The sequence below is a fragment of the Hirundo rustica genome, chromosome 1 (genome assembly GCF_015227805.2).
Source record: "Hirundo rustica isolate bHirRus1 chromosome 1, bHirRus1.pri.v3, whole genome shotgun sequence".
NCBI lineage: Eukaryota > Metazoa > Chordata > Aves > Passeriformes > Hirundinidae > Hirundo > Hirundo rustica.
Genome location: NC_053450.1, coordinates 59,147,600 through 59,157,146, shown reverse-complemented (window position 1 = coordinate 59,157,146; position 9,547 = coordinate 59,147,600).

Sequence of the window (9,547 nt, the reverse complement as noted above, 5' to 3'; positions counted from 1 at the left end):
TAGTGCTATAGAATATCAAACATTTAGAACTATTTTTTTTTAAATAGCTCCTAACTTCTAAGAAAATGACAGTTCTGCAAATCACTGGTTTGGACATAAGCCATTAATCCCACACTCTGGGTGCTAAATCCTTATTTAAATTACGAAATTTATGTTGAAATATTTGAGGTAGTTCATGAAGACGCATAAAGTTTGTACCCCCTCACTCATTGCACTTCAGAGGGAATTATGCTTTTCTGTGAACTACAATAGAGAAAGAGGATAAATCCCATGACAATATTTAAAAAGTCATTATCATGTGAAATGTTAAGTGCACAAACAGCAGTTAGAAGAGCAGTTCCACCACATGCTCCTGTCCTCATGCCTGGAAGCCAGTCTTTAAGCAGAGTACAGCTTGACCAGGAAGAAAAGCATCTTCTCCCTATGTACCTTTTCCTACAAGATGGGCAAGGGGAAGGCTGGAGAGGGATTGGCATCTTGGATACCTATTGCCTGGATGTCTGCTTGAGTCAGGAGACTTTTGGTGCTCCAGAAGAGCAAGACTATCGCAGGTTTTAGTTTCAACTATTTTTAGTGAGAGTTTCCTGATCAAGCCCCTAAAATACAAGGTTATCATCCCCTACCTTTGAGAGAAGGTGCTGGGCTGTGCACACCACGCTGGGTTGAGCTTTAGGGCAGCACTCAGCTTGCTGCCTTGGCTTGCAGAGCTGGTGAGAGCGAGGAGCCATACCCAGTGCATCACTACAGGCACTGCTCCAAGATCCCCAAACATTCCCAAGACTCGTTCCAAACTGATCATTATCCAAAGCCCTCCCTAGCTCTAGGGTGCTATTGGGCAGCCTAAACAAACAACACCAGGTTTTCACACTCTGACTCTCAATCACAAACCCCACCAGCCTGACACACCCATTGCTTTTGTTTCTCATTTATTTGTGCAAGCCCATTATGTTCTTTGACTGTTTCCCCTGTGCTGGACAGATATAGTCAGTGGTAGAGCTGGATATCCTTTTATCACCAAATCATTTAGGTTGGAAAATATCTTTAAATGAAGTTCAACAGTAAATCTCAATCTGTGACATGCAATTGCATAGAAACTGACCATAAAGGAATGCTTAAAATTTAGATGTAGCTTTTTTTTTTTTTTTTTTCCATTTCTTCTCTATATGGAAAACCCACAATATCTGTATTCTTTTGCTATGCCTCCTAATTAGAATACAAATATACATACATGCATACATATATATATATATTTATAGGGTAGCATTTTTTTTTCTTTTTATTTCTTCTGCCAGAAGTCAGTATCTTTGATTATAGAAAAGCACGTCGGAACCAAAAAAACATATTCTGATGTCCCCTTACTTCCCCATGCTGCCTTTCCTCATTAAGGCCATAGAGTTTAGGATCGTTTGTTTTAATGTTAGTACCTGCAGGGAAACTGGCTGGGCAAGGACATTCCCATAACAAAAAGCTATCAAAGGAACTTACACAACCCCCCCAACAATTTAGTACAGGGGACTGAAGATAATGCCATCATGAAATGGACCCAGTTTCACATTTAGAGAACTACAAATGTGTTTATAATGTCAGCCTCAGTTTCTCCACTTGCAGCAAGTCTGCTTTTACCTATCTGATCATTCACTACTAGGGTACAGGAAAAGTTATTGCTGAAAATACTGCTAGAGGCAGCACATATGTCCATTTCCAAAGCAGAAATTACATGAAGAACTCATAGTAAAAAAAATCTAACTCTGGAATATGATCGATTTAAAGAGTCCATCCATTTAGCACCTTGTGAGCGATCTCAACTAAATACAAAGGTGTCAGAGATGTTAGATCCTTCTTCTATGTGCAGCCTTCCCAGCCACAAGTAAACATGTCTTTTATCTACCTAGACTTGCTCTATTTTACCTGGGAGGGAAGAAAATGCTCTGTGGAGATATCAGAAAGATAATGTATCTCACACAGTTGAGGCTTTAGGTGAACTCTGCAAGTAAAGGGAAAAAAAAAAGAGAAAAGAGTACTCTTTTTCCCCCCTCATAAATAGTTTTCAAAGAGTCACATTTCAAGGAAAAAAAAAAAAAAAAAAAAAAAAAAAAAAAAAAAAAAAAAAAAAAAAAAAAAAAAAAAAAAAAAAAAAAAAAAAAAAAAAAAAAGCCTGAAGTAGTGTGACTGATTGCTTTTGAATTATCTCGGCATGGTGTCATCTTATCTGAAGTTTTCATTTGTTCCTGTGACTAGTAATTGGGCCCTAAACCGACTAACAGATTTAGCAGGATCAAGCTCTCAAATTCAGAGCACTGCAAAAACACAAAGAGAATTTTTGATCTTTAAACTGAAAGATAATTGGATGTTATCCATGTGAGATGTGACACTTCAAGTACTGAAATAAGGGGGTTGGGGAGCAGGCTTTTTTGGTATCTGGTGTGTTCTTTTGCTAACAGTAAGATCTAAGTCACTCCTTGCTTCTGCCATCCTGAAAACTCTGAATATTGATACATCTGTGAAAAATGAGTGACAGACCAAACTTATAAACTTTTGCATCATTTGCCAATATACCTGTCTTTCCTGAAGTAACCAATTCTCCCTAATCACAGACTACAGAAGAGGCTTTTAAACCATTTTGCCATTTGTTAGTTTTGAGTTGCAGATTAACTTGATAGGTTTAAAGGACTCAGCATGACATTAATTTCTATCAACAGAGATAAGATTATATTTGGAACAGACTGATTGCAATCTGTATTTTTGCATTATAATCTTATGCAAAGTGTGTGAAATTAAAATTTACCATCTTGCTCTATTATAAAGCAAACAAGTTTCTGAATATTTCCCAATTTCAATTCACCACCTCCTCTACTTTTGATTTAGACCCAAACTTAAAGAACCAGCCTCTCAGTTTCACAGACCACTTTATCATTTTATCAGCCAAATTCTTTCTATTCAGCAATGGAAAATAAGACTAATAGTTTGCCAGAATGATAATTATTTTTGATGGGCATAGACTCTAGTAATTCAAATTCAAAAGCAAGCAGGTGCCTGTATCTAAGTTTACAAACAGATCATCAAGCATTTCTGGATGCATTAGCCATATTTCTGTGTTGATGTCTATGAATACAAGTGTGTGAAAAGGCAGCTGTATAACAGACTGTGCTAGTGAAAAGAATAATATTTTCCTACTTGAGCCCCCCTTTTTAATTTTTTGTGCTAAGTCTAATTATATTCAGAATCTTTCTTCTACATCCGTAAGGACTGCTGGCCTATTAGTGGCAGGGAATGTGTCATTAAAACTTCCTTGCATATAAATCAAATTATTGGAAGAAGGTAGATGAGCATTTATTACTGAGGCACTCTCAGCTCCCTCTAATGAGGTCAGAGAAGCTGAACTTATTTTACATTTGGAACAGATAATGCTAATCAGCTGCTACTGAGCACAGCTTCAAGGTGACTGCTGTGTCCCAGTAAATCTGTGTCATATTTGCACGTAGATAGATGTGGAACTACAGCACATTAAGAAAATGAAATGTATCATCTTAATTATTAATATTTTATGTTGATGACTCAATTACCTGTCATATCCTATTGGAACACTTTCACACAGTGGGCAATGTAATACAGCATCATTTTCTATTAATTTAACAGTCAGGTAATCATGGGAAAAAAATCCCACCCAGATGTGTTTGCTATATTTTAATCTATTTCTGTTTGAAACCAGTCAATGCATGAACTTATCTGCAGTTAAAAACAAAATGTTATTAAGTCATTTCTCAAATCCCTTCCTCAAAACTCATATGAACTTAAAAAAAAAAAATTTCTGAACTGGTCTCGAGGCATTTAAATTTCATCTATGAGTGTCAGACAGCTCCAAGGAAGGCTTCCAAAAATTATATGCAGTTCTACAAACTTCAAGTTCATAACCAGCCAAATTCCATTAACTATGATTTCCAGATCAGAGCAAAGGAACATCAGCAGACTTAAGACTGGAAGCTAATGATTTCTGGCTCTCTATTCTCCAGGAACATGTATTTATACATTCATTTTTACCTCTCTCATGAAGCCCTTTAGTTCATTCCAGAGACCTGCTCTCTACCTGTGTCTCTCCCAAGCCTGTCCACATTCAAAGTATTTTTATTCACAACTATATATTGAAATTCTGTTGCCAGGCAACAGAATTGGTAGCCCCGTGTGCCTCAGCTCCTGATGTCGTCTCCCAGCTTCTTGATTTGTATTCCTGAACCCATCTGGTCAGAATTAAAACTGCCTTAAAATGATAACAAGCAGCACTGCCTCTCCTTGTACAAAAGTTTAAGATATGGTTGGCAACACATTTCAGGATATTTTGGAAATATTAACAAGATTCAAAGCTGTGAAGAAATAAATCTTCTGCTTTCTTTGTATTAATTATCTGTTTGACAACCAGTTCTTAAAAATGACATGCAGACTCTACTGTATTTTGAATTTCTATTGTATTCTTGCAGCTTTGAACTACAGTCCTGCAGCTAAGTGTTCAGGACAACAGAAGAACCTAAAGAGATATGCCTGGAACCATTTCCAATTCCTTTTTTCCCCGATGCTTTCAATTTCTGGCATTTCCACAAATTAAAAAGTACTGTGTTCCAGTGGATTTGCAGATATTGCTGCTTTTCTGCCCAAATTGTCACTGACTGCTATTCACTCAAATGGTAACGAGGTTAAGGGAGAGGAATTTGGAAACAGTTACCTTCTCCCACTCTATTTAGTGTTATTATAATGGTAGGCCAACTTCCAAAAACTGAGAACTATTGCAGAGGAAACTACAGAGTAAAATTGAAGGTCATTGCCTCCTAGCAGCTCTCATGTTAGAATCAGAACTAGAGTTTTTATACAAAAAGCAGAAGAGACTCAATCCAGTCAACGTGTAACTATCCTATTACACAGCAAAAGCCTGGTAATATTCCTGGGAAACTTCACGGGTTCCCCTTGCAGGATTAATTCCCCTCACGTGAATAACTGGGAAAAATAGGAGTGAGGAAGCAGAAACAGCAGGAACAGCAGAGAATATATGAAGCAGCAAAGGGCAGGTATATTGTACTCTGCATGTACTATTAAAAATCCATCAAAAGAAACATAATTTTTATGTTTAAAAGCTTTCTAATGATGCACCGCTAAACAGTTGATAATGGAGGAGAAAGACCCATTACTAATACAGCAAGATAGTCTAAACCAACACCTTATCAAGGACATATTTACAAATAAACATATTTTATAGCGTTCTAGTTTTCAAAAATATTTTGCAGCCATTGTACTATTTTAGCCCTTAGTTTAGTTGTATTGTTGCTCTCTACAAATCTAAGGGTTTAATAGGTATTCTTGAAATTAGGCAGCAGAATCTCAAAATTGTACCTACAAGCATTTAAAACAGTCTAAGGCAATTCAGCATTTATTCTCAAATCTAGCACTGACTCCACTATTCACTACACCAACATTAAACCCACTAAGTACTTCAGAAACATCATGTTTGATTTCATTGCATATCCTAGCATCAGTCTTGGAATTCAGGAATTGGCTACAATTTTGCCTAGATTAACAGCTCATATTTGCAATTCATTAATTCACTCTGTCCAAAATAGCAAGGAAACAGTCCTCCAAAGGTTCACCTTTACATGAATATGTTTAGCATTTTTATGCATGGTTTTACTTGTGTTCACACATGGGCAGTAGTAGCAACCTTCAAAGGACCCTACCTTCAATACTATTTGCACACTTCAACTTTAATAAAGCTCTTTCAATACAGACCAGAGGACTGTGACTGACAGCTGCGGGGCATGTGGTTTCACAAGCACCAGCCAAGACAGAAGCACCTCTAGAAGATTTTCTGAGAATCTAATAATTGAACATATTTCACTTTTAAATACTTTGGCATTTTGTGCAGTGGGTTAAATTTGTGCAGTGTTGCAACAGAGTGAGGGATTGACTCTGGCTGGGCTCCAAGTGGCCACCAACACTGCTCTATTGCTCCATTCCTCACCTGGACAGGGGAGAGAAGATATAATGAAGGACTCATGGGCTAAGATAAGGGCAGGGAGATATCACTCACCAGGTGAGGGCAGAACAGACTCAACTTGGAGAAATTAATTTATGACCAATCAAATCAGAGTACGATAAAGAGAAATAAATCTATGAAACCTCTTCCTCCCATCCCTTCTGCCTTCCCAGGCTTAACTTGATTCCCAGGTTTCTACCTCTCTTACCCCAGAGGTGCAGGGAGACAGCTCATCACACGTTGGCTCTCCACAGGCAGCAGGAGCACAGCCTGTCTTGCCATGGTCTGCACCACAGCTGCTGAGGGCTCTCAGCTCTGGCACCTGGAGCACCTCTTCCCCCTCCATCACTGACCTTGGTGTCTGCAGGGCTGCTTCTCTCACATATTCTCACTCCTCTCTTCTCTGGCTGCAATTACTTCTGTGCAGTAACTTTTCCCCCTTCTTAATTGTGCTGTCCCGAAGGCGCTACCACCGTCGCTGATGGTCCCAGCCTTGGCCAGCGGTGGGTCTGTCCTGGAGCCACCTGGCACTGGCTCTGCTCAACATGGAAGCTTCTGGCAGCTCCTCACAGCAGCCACCCCTGTAGCGCTGCCCAGACCCTTCCACACAACCCCAGTAGATACAGAGAGCCTGAAGAGTGACTCCATAGTGGTTATCCCAGTGGAATTACACAGGAGAGTTGCCTTTCCAAAGGCGAGCACAGCACAGTAACAGTGCCAAAGAAAAGCTGCTCAACGGTGCTTGTTATTGCATTTTTCAGTCTTGAGGGCAGAAGCATAAGAGGCCCGTGAGCTGCCTCCATGACTGAGAAGGAAAAGCCTGCACAGAGAAAGGGCCAACACTGCATAATGCTGCTTGAGCTTCAGCAGGCCTTCTTCATTAGCATGCACATTAAGTTTTCCTCAAGAAATCTCAGAATCACTGAGGGTTTGCAAAATTAATAGAAAAATGAATCTTTAAAAGTACTAGAAAAACATGTCCCAGCATTCAGGGCTTAGTCGTAACCTAACCTCATGATGTAAAATGGTATGATCATCTAGGAAGGGACTAGAATCAAAATTAGCCACTAAAGTTTCCTAGGTAGCCTAAGAAGATTCTCTGAAGAGTGATTTAAATCCCCTGCATAACTTTATTAATTATCAGGAAAGCAATTTATTCAGATCGGCACCTCATAATGTAAATGCATATTTAACACATGAATCTATTATATTTTAACTGAATGAGTTCAGATAACACTGAAAAAATGGTAATGTTTTTGAGCTAGCAGTTTAATAGAATGAACAAACTGCAATACTTTATCTAGATTAGCTCTATGCTAGCTCCACTCTTCACACCACTTCAAGGTCAAGATCAGAGCTGAAACTCTTCAAGTTTTGATTTAGTTAGTGCACTCAAACTCATTATGCTAAACCAAACTCAGTTTTGGAGATTAAAAACAGTTTCAAATTAGGAAACATTGTGCTGAATGAGCCTAAATGGATTGCATCATAGTTGAGAATCAGGGCTGTGTTTTAATGTGTGTGCTTGTGTTTCCCAGAACACAAAAAAAATAAAGAAAAATCACATTTTAAATGGCACTTAGGGCTTATTTAGGGATAATAGCTTGTAATAACTCCAGCTGCTCTTTTAAGTGCATATTGCATAACAAGATGCATAGTCATGGATTTTGCAAAGACACAAGAAATCTAGTGAGCAATGAGGGCATAAGTCCACAGTCTCAGTTTTGCAGCAGCTGCACCCTGAGAACAAATAGCTGTAAAATCCATGTTGTATATTTTTACTCCCTTCTCAGAGTTGGAGAAGTGGAAGTACAAGCAAACTAGACTTGCTGAGAGCCACATGACACTGATCGAGAGATGTCCCAATTTCAGATTCAACAGGTAAAGCAATGCTGTGAAATTAGTGTGGGAAGTGCCACGTGGCCTTTGCACACCCAGTAGATACAGGTGTCGGGCCCTGGGCTTCAATGATGCATTTTGGTTTTCATGACCAGGTGACAATTTCTGTCATCTCAGACACTTCTGTGCTGTACAACAGTGCTCTTATTCAAAGAGCTTGGGCTAAGCAAACCCTTAATATCAAGTACAAGCATTCACAGATGCAGCAAGCCGGCTCTCTGCAACTAGAAGTCTTCAAGGAGGCAGGTCTGAAGCACACAGGCCACAGAAATAAGATGGCACCTCTAGTCCCCTGCTGCCTGCCTTGTTCACTGAGACCACATACTACTTCTTGTGTGGTCACCTTCTGCAGGGACAAGAGAGGTTACAGCTAAAGCAAGCCCCACTGCAGCAAGCTAACAGATACTGATGATTTCTGAATTTAATATTATTCATCTAAACAAATCTGAAGTCCCATTAAATCTAAGTACTGATTACTTTAGCAACCTACTCCTGTGGGCCTAAATAGGCCCCTCCATGTTCCTTGAGCCAAAGGCCCATCTTAATGCCTTTTTCATGGGGTTCTGGCACTCCCCCCATACCAAAATATTTCTGCTATATATTCAACAATATCTGCTACTCAGCCTTTTCTACAAACCCCTTGGCATCCTTTCTTCTGTTTGGGCCTCCTTTACAACTCAGCCATGCTGTACTTACTCAGCAAGTATAGGATCTGATGCAGTGTCTGCAGTGCACAGGTTGAGCCAACACACTGATTCTCAAGAAATTTGATACAAATGCTATAGGACAACTACACATAGTTCCTGAGCATAGTTCACAATGAAATTCATATATTCACTCCCCATTGTTTGTGTTCAGTGCTCACAAGAACTGACACAGGATGGTCTGACTGGACCCCAACTGCAAGGGGTTAATGACAAACCATAAAAACCAAAACAAGCTTCATCGAGACCAGAAGACTCCCTAGCCCAACAGCTCTCCACCATTAAGTCTCCAGATCAAGCAACACTGAAAACCAGGTAGAGAAGATACTCCTACCTTCTACCCTTCAAAGGAGGAATCATCCCATGCTGCTGACCTGTGACAGGACACAGGACTGTATCAGGCTTTCAGAGCAAAACACCATCACTTGAAATACTCACCTAGTTTAGGCTGCCAGTGCTGGTCAGGTAATTCAGAAGCACATTCAGAGAGCAATCATTTAAAGAGATTTGTTTTTTCTGGAGGTTTTTTTGACATAATAATGAAAGTATTGGAGTGTAATGTATCCAACAGACAGCTTGAAGTTGGATGTTAGTAGTAGTTGTAAGAAGTGATCTTTTTTCTCCCTGTTTATGCCTACAAATTCCATTCACTCCCTTGCAGAATTATCAGTTATACTACAGTGTGAAGACCACATTTACAGAGCCAAAACGAAACATTTTGAGCTCATTTTCTCTCAGCAGAGCTGGAGTTTGCAATATGAGCTTCAAGTCAACAAGTTCTTACACAGCCAGAGCCCAGGAATAAAAATCTGGATTCCCACAATATATGGTGCAGCCATGTTGCTCATCTGCCTTTATAGCCACAGAAGTGTCCCTCCCAAGTTCCCCAAGTTGTTTTCCCACCCAAGCCATTATTTAAAGCTTAGAG